The sequence below is a fragment of the Salvelinus sp. IW2-2015 genome, linkage group LG35 (genome assembly GCF_002910315.2).
Source record: "Salvelinus sp. IW2-2015 linkage group LG35, ASM291031v2, whole genome shotgun sequence".
NCBI lineage: Eukaryota > Metazoa > Chordata > Actinopteri > Salmoniformes > Salmonidae > Salvelinus > Salvelinus sp. IW2-2015.
Genome location: NC_036874.1, coordinates 567739 through 576865, shown reverse-complemented (window position 1 = coordinate 576865; position 9127 = coordinate 567739). Strand labels below are relative to the sequence as shown.

Sequence of the window (9127 nt, the reverse complement as noted above, 5' to 3'; positions counted from 1 at the left end):
AGAGACGATAAACACGGTGAAGCACGGTGGCTAGGAAAAAACACTGTGAAGCACGGTGGCTCGGAAAATCCCAGGAAGAAACCTTTTGTTTATAAAAAACCTTTGCTTATAAGCTCAATAATGCTCTCTGACTCTCAGCCATTTACTGGCCGAATCCAGGAGGAAAAGTCAGGGTGGCGATGACAAACGTCACTGCACCTGGGTAGATTAACCGACTAACACACACACGCATGCGCACAAACACAAAGATACACACACACACACTATTATTAAACAACTGGGATACTCAACCGTTATAACAAACCACAATGCCATTACTTAAATGTGAAGCATTTTAGGGTAATAACGTAAATTGGCAGGAATCTCATCCCAGTTCATTGTCTGGCTGTCAGGCTGTTGAGTTCTTGGCAGGACACCTCTACTGCTCTGCCCTTCCTAATGTGTGAGCTCAATGTACCTTGACTGGTGAGTCAATGGCTAAGTGAATGTGTCTAACTGAGTGAATGGCTGGCTGTTAAGCCCTGCTTGTCTGGGTCAATGTCCTGTAACAGATTACTTTGTAAGAAGAGGCTACCCAAATGAAACTCATCTGGAATGGAATGTGGAAAGTGTCAGGGATCTGGGTAATAGTGTCTGCTAAGCATTACAATTGTGAAGACATTTGAGTGAGTGTAACAGTGTGTGTGTACTGTGTGTATGTACTGTGTGTGTGTACTATATGTGTGTACTGTGTACTTGTGTGTATGTATGCGAGTGCGTGCGTGCGTGTGTGCGTGCGTGATGTCTCACTGCTTGGTCAGAAAGCGTGTGAGAGCCGTCTGTCTCCTCATCACTAGAACCACCTGTCTGTTCAGGTAGACAAAGAAGGCCCCCAGAAACCCACAGGAGATTCTACAACAGACAGACAGGGGACAGAGAGTCAGGAACCCACAGGAGATTCTACAACAGGCAGGGGACAGGGAGTCAGGAACCCACAGGAGACAGGGAGTCAGGAACCCACAGGAAACAGGGAGTCAGGAACCCACAGGATATCCTACAACAGGCAGACAGGGGACAGAGAGTCAGGAACCCACAGGATATCCTACAACAGGCAGACAGGGGACAGAGAGTCAGGAACCCACAGGATATCCTACAACACACAGACAGGGGCCAGAGAGTCAGGAACCCACAGGATATCCTACAACAGACAGACAGGAAACAGGGAGTCAGGAACCCACAGGATATCCTACAACACACAGACAGGGGACAGAGTGTCAGGAACCCACAGGATATCCTACAACACACAGACAGGGGACAGAGAGTCAGGAACCCACAGGATATCCTACAACAGGGAGTCAGGAACCCACAGGAGATTCTACAACAGGGAGTCAGGAAGACACACACACACAAACCCATTGATCCCCACACCATCACAAAGTGGGTGCAGTTCAGTTGAAGACTGTTGGGTCAAAAAGGGGTGTGTAGAATGTTTACTAAGCGCTCTCACKCAATGATAGCGAAGGCTGGGAGCTCCTGCAGGTCAAAGGGAAAATTCATCCGGAAGTTGGTCCGGAAAAGAGCTGTAATGGTGACTGTGACAGGGATTGCGGAGAGAGTGAAAGCTGATCCTATTCTAAAACACCTGGCATGCCAATAAACATATGACATCCACATGAGAAGGAAAAGGTGTAACAGTGGGATTCAGTTTGTTTTGCTACCTGCATCTTTGTCCACCACAGACAGCACCCTGATATGAAGCACTGAAGGTGGCAGCGAAAATACCCCTCAGCAAAGTAGGTAGACGTGACTCAATTACTGAAACTGCACCCCTGGAAAGAGAGAAGATGAGGGGAAAGGAAGAGAGCAGAAGAGAGAGCGAGGAGAAGAGAAGAAGAGAGCGAGAAGAGAGAGAGAGAGAGAAGAGAGAGAGAGAGAGAGAGAGAGAGAGAGAGCAGAGAGAGGAGAAGAGAGAGAGAGAGAGAGAGAGAGAGAGAGAGAGCGAGGAGAGAGAGAGAGAGAAGAGAGAGAGAGAGAGAGAGAGAGAGAGAGAGAGAGAGAGAGAAGAGTAGAAGGAAGGAAGGAAGGAAGGTAAGGAAAGGAAGGAAGGAAGGAAGGAAGGAAGGAAGAAGGGAAGGAAGAGAAGGAAGGAACGGAAGGGAAGAAGAAGGGAAGGAAAGGAAGGAAGAAGGAAGGAAGGAGGAAGAAGCGAAGGAAGGAAGAGAAAGGATGGATGGAGAATGGATGGATGGATGGATTGGATGATGGATGGATGGATGGATGGAATGGTATGAGATGGATGGGATGGATGGATGGATGGATGGATGGATGGATGGATGGATGGGATGTGATAGGAGGATAGATTGAGGTTTAAAAGCTGAGCAGAATTTGTAATTTTATTATTTTATTTATTATCACTTCTATTAACCCAGGTAGGCTAGTTGAGAACAGTTCTCATTTACAACAACTTGCGACCTGGCCAACGATAAAAGGCAGTAGCAGTTGTGAACAGACCACACAGAGTATAGCACATGAGCACACACACATACACAACAGAAATAAACAAATACTAGCAGCATGAGAGCAAAATAAACAATCAGAGTGAAGTCAAGAGACCATGACTGTAGGCAAGATGAATGGAGATTATAAAATAACCAATATTCGACAGAGCTAGAGACAAGCTTTAATGATTTTAGCTTGAGTGTTCTCCATTCTATATGGCCTGAGGCTACTGGCACGTACATGTAGACTGTTACAGGAAGGGGAGCAGTGGGGGTTAAGGGACAGAGGGGAGTGTAGAGAGAGAATACGAGGGGGTTTAGAGGAGAGAGGAGAGGGAGAGAGAGGGGGATGTAGAGAGAGATAGAGGGGGTTAGAGGGCAGAGAGAGAGAGAGGGGGATGTAGAGAGAGATAGAGGGGTTGATAGAGGGAGAAGAGAGAAGAGAGGGGGATGTAGAAGAGATAGAGTGGTTTAGAAGGGAAGAGAAGAAGGGGATGTAGAGAGAGATAGAGGGGGTTAGAGGAAGAGAGAGAGAGAGGGGGATGTAGAAGAAGAGATAGAAGGGGGTTTATGAAGGACAGGATGAGACGAGGGGATGTCTAGAGAGAGATTCAAATCAAATCGAATCAAATTTTAATTAGTCACATACACATGGTAGCAATGATGTTAAATGCGAGTGGTAAGCGAAATGCTTGTGGCTTCTAGTCGAACATGCAGTAAATAACCAACAAGTAATCTAACCTAAATTCCACAACTAACTACCCTTATACACACAACACAAGTGTAAGGATAAAGAATATGTACATAAAGAATATATGAATGAGTGGTGGTAAGAAACGGCATGGACAAGATGCAGTAGATGGTAATGAGTACGGTATATACTATGAATATTACTGTAGGGTATGTAAAACAATATAAGTGGCCATAGTTTAAAGTGGCTACGTGGGTACTGTATTACATAAAGATGGCAGATCCAGTTAGATATATAGAGTAACAGTATATCCATATCGAGATGGGTAAGTGTAGGTAATGTAAACACTTTATATTAAGTGGCTAGTGGTACATTTTTTTACAATAATTTCCCCACTCCAATTCCATTTTTAAAGTGGCTGGAGTTGACGTCAGTAATGCTGTGGCAGCGGCCGCTGAAATGTTAGTGGTGGCCTGTTTAACCAGTCTGCTGGCCCTTGAGAATAGAAGCTTGTTTTTTCAGTCTCTCGGTCCCTGCCTTTGATGCACCTGTACTGACCCGTCGCCTTCTGGATGATAGCGGGGGTGAACAGGCAGTGGCTTGGGTGGTGTTGTCCTTGATGATCTTTATGGCCTTCCCCTGTGACATCGGTGTTGTGTCGTACACCCTGGAGGGCAGGTAGTTTGTTGCCCACACGACCGGTGACTGCGTTCTGCAGACCTCACTCTACCCTCACTGGAGATGCCTTACGGTTGTGGGCCGGCAGCAGTGCCCGGTACCAGGCGGTGATACAGCCCGACAGGATGCTCCTCCGATTGTGCATCTGTAGAAGTTTTGAGTGCCAGTGCTTTTGCGCTGACAGCCGAATTTCTCAGCCTCCTGAGGTTGAGAGAGCGCCGCTTGCGCCTCTTTCACAAACAAGCTGCTCTGTGTGGGGTGGAAAGATATTCAGTTTGTCGTTGGAAAAAATGCGTGGGTAACACCGAGGGAACTTAAAACTTTCCACCCCTTCCTCCCCACTACTCAACTCACCGACACCGCCCCCCCTCTGATGTTGGATAAGGGGGGTGACTCCCCTGCTGTTCGCTGAAGTCCACATCATCTCCTTTGGTTTTGTTGACGCGTTGAGTGTGAGGTTATTTTTTCCTGACACTACACTCCGAGGGCCCACCTCCTCCCTGTAGGCCCCCGTCGTCGCGTCGTTGTTGGTATCAGCCTACCACGCTCACAATATGATAAGATCACAGACGACGCAGCCGTTAGAGGAGAGAGAGAGAGAGGGCGAGTAGGAGAGATCGCCGTTGCGGAAGAGATCGAGAGGGGGATGTAGAGAGTGAGACCGGGTTAGCGAAGAGAGAGAGGAGATACTTACCAGGCAGATACGAGGGGGCTTAGATGGGAGAAGAGAGCAGCGAGCCGGATGTAGCAAGAGTGACATCGAAGGGGGCCGTAGAGCGAGAGAGAATGCAGGGCGCATGTAGACTGCCACGAGATAAGAGGGCGTTTCAGAGGGAGATGAGAGGGGGGTATGTAGAGTAGAGAATAGAGGGGGTTAGAGGGGAAGAGAGAGAGGGGGGATGTAAGAGAGATAGAGGGGGTTAGAGGGAGAGAGATAGAGAGAGGGGATGTACAGAGATATAGAGGGGGTTAGACGGGAGAAGAGGAAATGAAAGCTGGAGCGCCGGATGTAGAAGAGAGAAACCCCCATAGACGCGGGGTTAGAGGGAGAGACGAGAGAGAGGGGGGGATGTAGAGAGAGATAGAGGGGGTTGATGGGAGAGAGAGCAGGGGGATGTAGAGAAGATTAGAGTGGGTAGAGGGGAGAGAGAGGGGCGATGTAGAGAGAGATAGAGGGGGTTAGAAGGGAGAGAAGAGGGGGATGTAGAGAGAAGATAGAGGGGTTAGAGGGAAGAAGAGAGAGGGGGATGTAGAGAGAGATAGAGGGTTCGACGGGAGAGAGAGAGAGAGGGGGATGTAAGAGAGAGATAGAGGGGTTAGAGGGAGAGAGAGAAGGGATGTAGCGAGAGATATGAGGGGGTTTAGAGGGAGACGAAAAGAGAGAGGGGGATGTAGAGATGAGATCGAGGGGTTAGAGACACGAGAGAGAGAGAGGTCACGATCAGATGAGCTCGCTCTGCATTTTTCAGCCATTTTCTTTAAAAGATACATTTAGAGTTAGATAACCTTTGGATTTTTTGTCAGGAACACATACAGGATGCTAACCTCTACAACATAAACCCTCACTTCAAATCAAAAACTGCGAGAAACCTACAACCTGATTTTCGACGGAATTACAGATCCCTGAACAGTTCACAAATACCAAGGATAATTATCTATACAGCAAATTCCTCGTGGAAAACACAGAAACCTGAGAACACCACCCACCTGGCGAACCTGAGTGAGTTAATGTTTAGTTCTGAAACTATCTTCTATTTTCAAAAGCCAAGAAGAAAATACATGACCATTACTTTATAAGGACTGAATAGTAACCATACTCTGGGCCAAGCTTGAGTACAACTTCATCTAGCACTTAAGTGTCAAGTGAGAGGTGTCAAAGCCCATTAGCCCAACAATGGCAGAGAGTCGAATAGTCCTACCCGCAACCAAACTGGAGGGCCTAGAAACTGCCTCCCGCTGTTCAGGAGGTAATTAAAATTACGTACCCTGTCATTGTAAGAGTGATAAGGCAAGAAAAGATCACAAGAAATGAGCCTCCTTATCGGAAAACATCAAGAGAACACTTTTGCTGACTATTTACAAAATACTGGGAACATCAGCGAACCTTAGTCTTCTACACAAACCATCCAGTGGCATGGACAGTGCCTATATTAGCACACTCAGCACCCCCTTTTGTTAAGAGAGGGGGTTAACGAGGGGTGGAACTCAGGATACTGAACAACGAGGACTCTGAGTCAGCTAATATAAATCTATTATAAGTCTGGAACAGTAATGGTAAGGGCAACACAAAACAGTTTCAGCTGGAAATTTCACCAAATCAAAGAATTAGCCCAGCAGGCAGAAGCTCTCCTTGATAGAAGATACCCCCATCTCTCTGACCCAAGCAGGGTAGACCAGCGTCTTCCAAATGCATATAACCAACACAGAACGGCAACCTCCTCAGCAGACAGTCAACCTCCCCAGACAGAGTACTTCTCCCTCATTGAATAGGATAAATCACCCGCTGGAGGTAGGCAGGTGGAGCTGGACCAGCAGGTGATCACACTACCAGTCAGCAAAGAACCCGACAACAGTCCAACACAAAGACCAAACACCCTTAACCAGAACCTGGAGAGCCGAGGGTGGAGAAGACATATCTGCACTTATGGACAGGGTGAGACCACATCACAGGAGAAAGAGCAGGAGGCAGGAGAAGAACAGGCACTGAGAGGAGAGGATCAGACTATACAGGAGGAGAGGGAGAGGCGGGATGGAGGAGAGGATCAGACTACAGGAGGAGAGGGAGAAGGGGATGGAGGAGAGGATCAGACTACAGGAGGAGAGGTTGAGGGGGATCGGCATGTGACAGAGAACAACCCACTAGGGAGGTGGCCTCCCCACAGAAGACCGCGCAGCAGAACCAGCCACCTCAGCACCCGATGACAAAAGTCTTTCGACACCCACAGCAGAAACAGTCACACCATAGATCCTGACCATCCGAAACTGACATCACAACAGATAACAGAACAAAAGAAAACCCCCCAACCAGCAGCTCTCAACAACCCCCTCTGAGCACCCCCTCCTGTCAGACAAGCCGCACACCCTGATAGCCCTCCTGACAACCCCTCCCACACCCACTGAGGACAACAAGAACACAGATTGTCCCTTCTTATGGATCAAATGGGAAAATAAATAGAAGACAAAACTTTTTCCCACCACAGTGTGGTCTACACTCTGGTGTCCAAACACCCAGTGCGCCCTAGACCTTCTGTCTGAGGACAACTAAGGCTCACTCTAGCCAATAAATAATAACACACAGGCACAAACGACCTGAGAGCAGTACCAGCAAGGAAAGGGTGGCCACAAGCGACTGAAGGGAGTTTTGATCGAAAAGCACTTCTTTTCTACTTCCCCATGCACAAGTGGGTTATCTCCACCCCCCTGTACGACGAAAAGACTTGCCACCCTGCTACAATACAGCGGGTAAACGCAAGCATCTCCCGTGACTGTGCCTCAAAAATGTTTTCGGCCCACCCTACACACCTGGACTTGAACAGCCCTCTATGACCGCAGTCCAACTCTACAAGCAGCAGTGCCCACCCCCTTGCCCGACTCTAAAGGACATCGCTTCAAACGCAGCCCCAACATTCACTACAGGAGCAACAGATCAATAGACACCCCACCAAGCAGCGGAGAACACCCTCCAAGACCTGGACCTAAACAACACCCTCCCAACATTACCATGCCCCAATCCCATTTAGGCCCATCAGATCAGACTATGCCACTACTTCCTGCCCACCCATGCATGCCCCAACCCCGCAAGAGGGCATCAACATGGAAGTCACAGACATATACGCCCAGGGTAGTGACGGGCCAACAGGGCCCAAACCCAACCCCACTTACACTCGCCCAAGCATCGCTGTACCAGATGCTCAGCAGGCTCTGCCTCCACTTAACTGGCCTGAGGGCCAAACACAACGGCCAACAACATTGGATCACTTTAATGGACACAAAAAGCCTTCACTAATATCATCCTGGAATATCCAAGGCCTGAGGTCATCTGCCTTTGGCCTAAGAGCAGGAACCCCGGACTTTCACCAAAGAAATCCGGTAATGCAGACATTGTCATTCCTGCAAGAAACCTGGTACAGAGAGAAACGGACCCACTGGTTCCCCTCTAGGTTTACAGTTTACAGAGAACTGGTAGTCCCATCCACCAAAATACCAGGTGGAACACGGGAAGGGACTCAAGGGGGAATGCTAATTTTGGTATAGACAGACTAACTCACTCCATTAAAACTAATTTCAAAACACGGAACATTTTTATATCATTTGGCTAGAAATTCAAAAGGATAATTATCTTAACAAGTAAAATGTCTCCTGTGGCTACCTATAATCCCCACTAGAATCCCCATCCTTTAATGAAGACAGCTTCTCCCATCCTGAATGAGGAAAAATCAATTTTTTTTCTTTCCAGGTCCCCAGGGACATGTATTAGTCTGTGGCGACCTCAATGCAGAAACTGGACATTGCTGACACCCTACAGCACACAGGGGAAAACCACATCTGGAGTGACAGCAAACATAAAATATTTCCCCTCTCCCTATGCCCCACCTAGGCACAACTATGACAACTACACAAAAACCTGGGGTCACAACTCCGTGCAAGCTCTGTCGCACGTCTGGTAATGTACATAGTCAATGGTATGGGCCTTCGAGGGGACTCCTATTGGTAGGTTCACCTATAGCTTCATCTCTTTGGCAGTAGCAACGACGACTACTTTATAAATCACTGACCTCAACCAGAGTCTCTCAGAGCGTTCCATCAGCCACTGAACCCCTATCGACCAATAGCAAAATTCACAGTCTACTTGAACAGAGCAATACTATCCCAGAGGGCAATCAAAGCCAAAGGAACTGAGTAAACATTAAGAAATGCCTATAGATGGAAGGAAATGCAGTTTGGCAAATCTACCAAAAAAACATTAGAACAAAGCAATTCAATCCCTTTAGACAACTTCCTGGGTAAAACGTTCCACTGCACTAGTGAAGGTGGTAAACTTGGCAGTAGAAAAATCTTAAACAGTATATTTGACCTCCTCAGCTTCCCCTATCAAACCCTAAAAATCTGCAAATAGAAAACCGAAGAAAATGGGAAACAAGCAATGACAAATGGTTGATGACGAATGCAAAAATCTAAGAAATAAAATTGAGAAACCTGTCCAACCAAAAACAATAGAGACCCGGAAAACTGAGTCTAACGCCTTCACTATGGTGAATCACTAAAACAAACAGAAATACAC

At 47.5% G+C, this 9127-nt stretch overlaps 1 pseudogene; it reads right to left on the bottom strand.

The window, feature by feature from the left end:
* Positions 1-3991, bottom strand: part of LOC139023692 (chloride channel protein 1-like) — a 32556-nt pseudogene extending 28565 nt beyond the window's left edge.
* Between the last annotated feature and the right edge of the window lie 5136 nt (positions 3992-9127).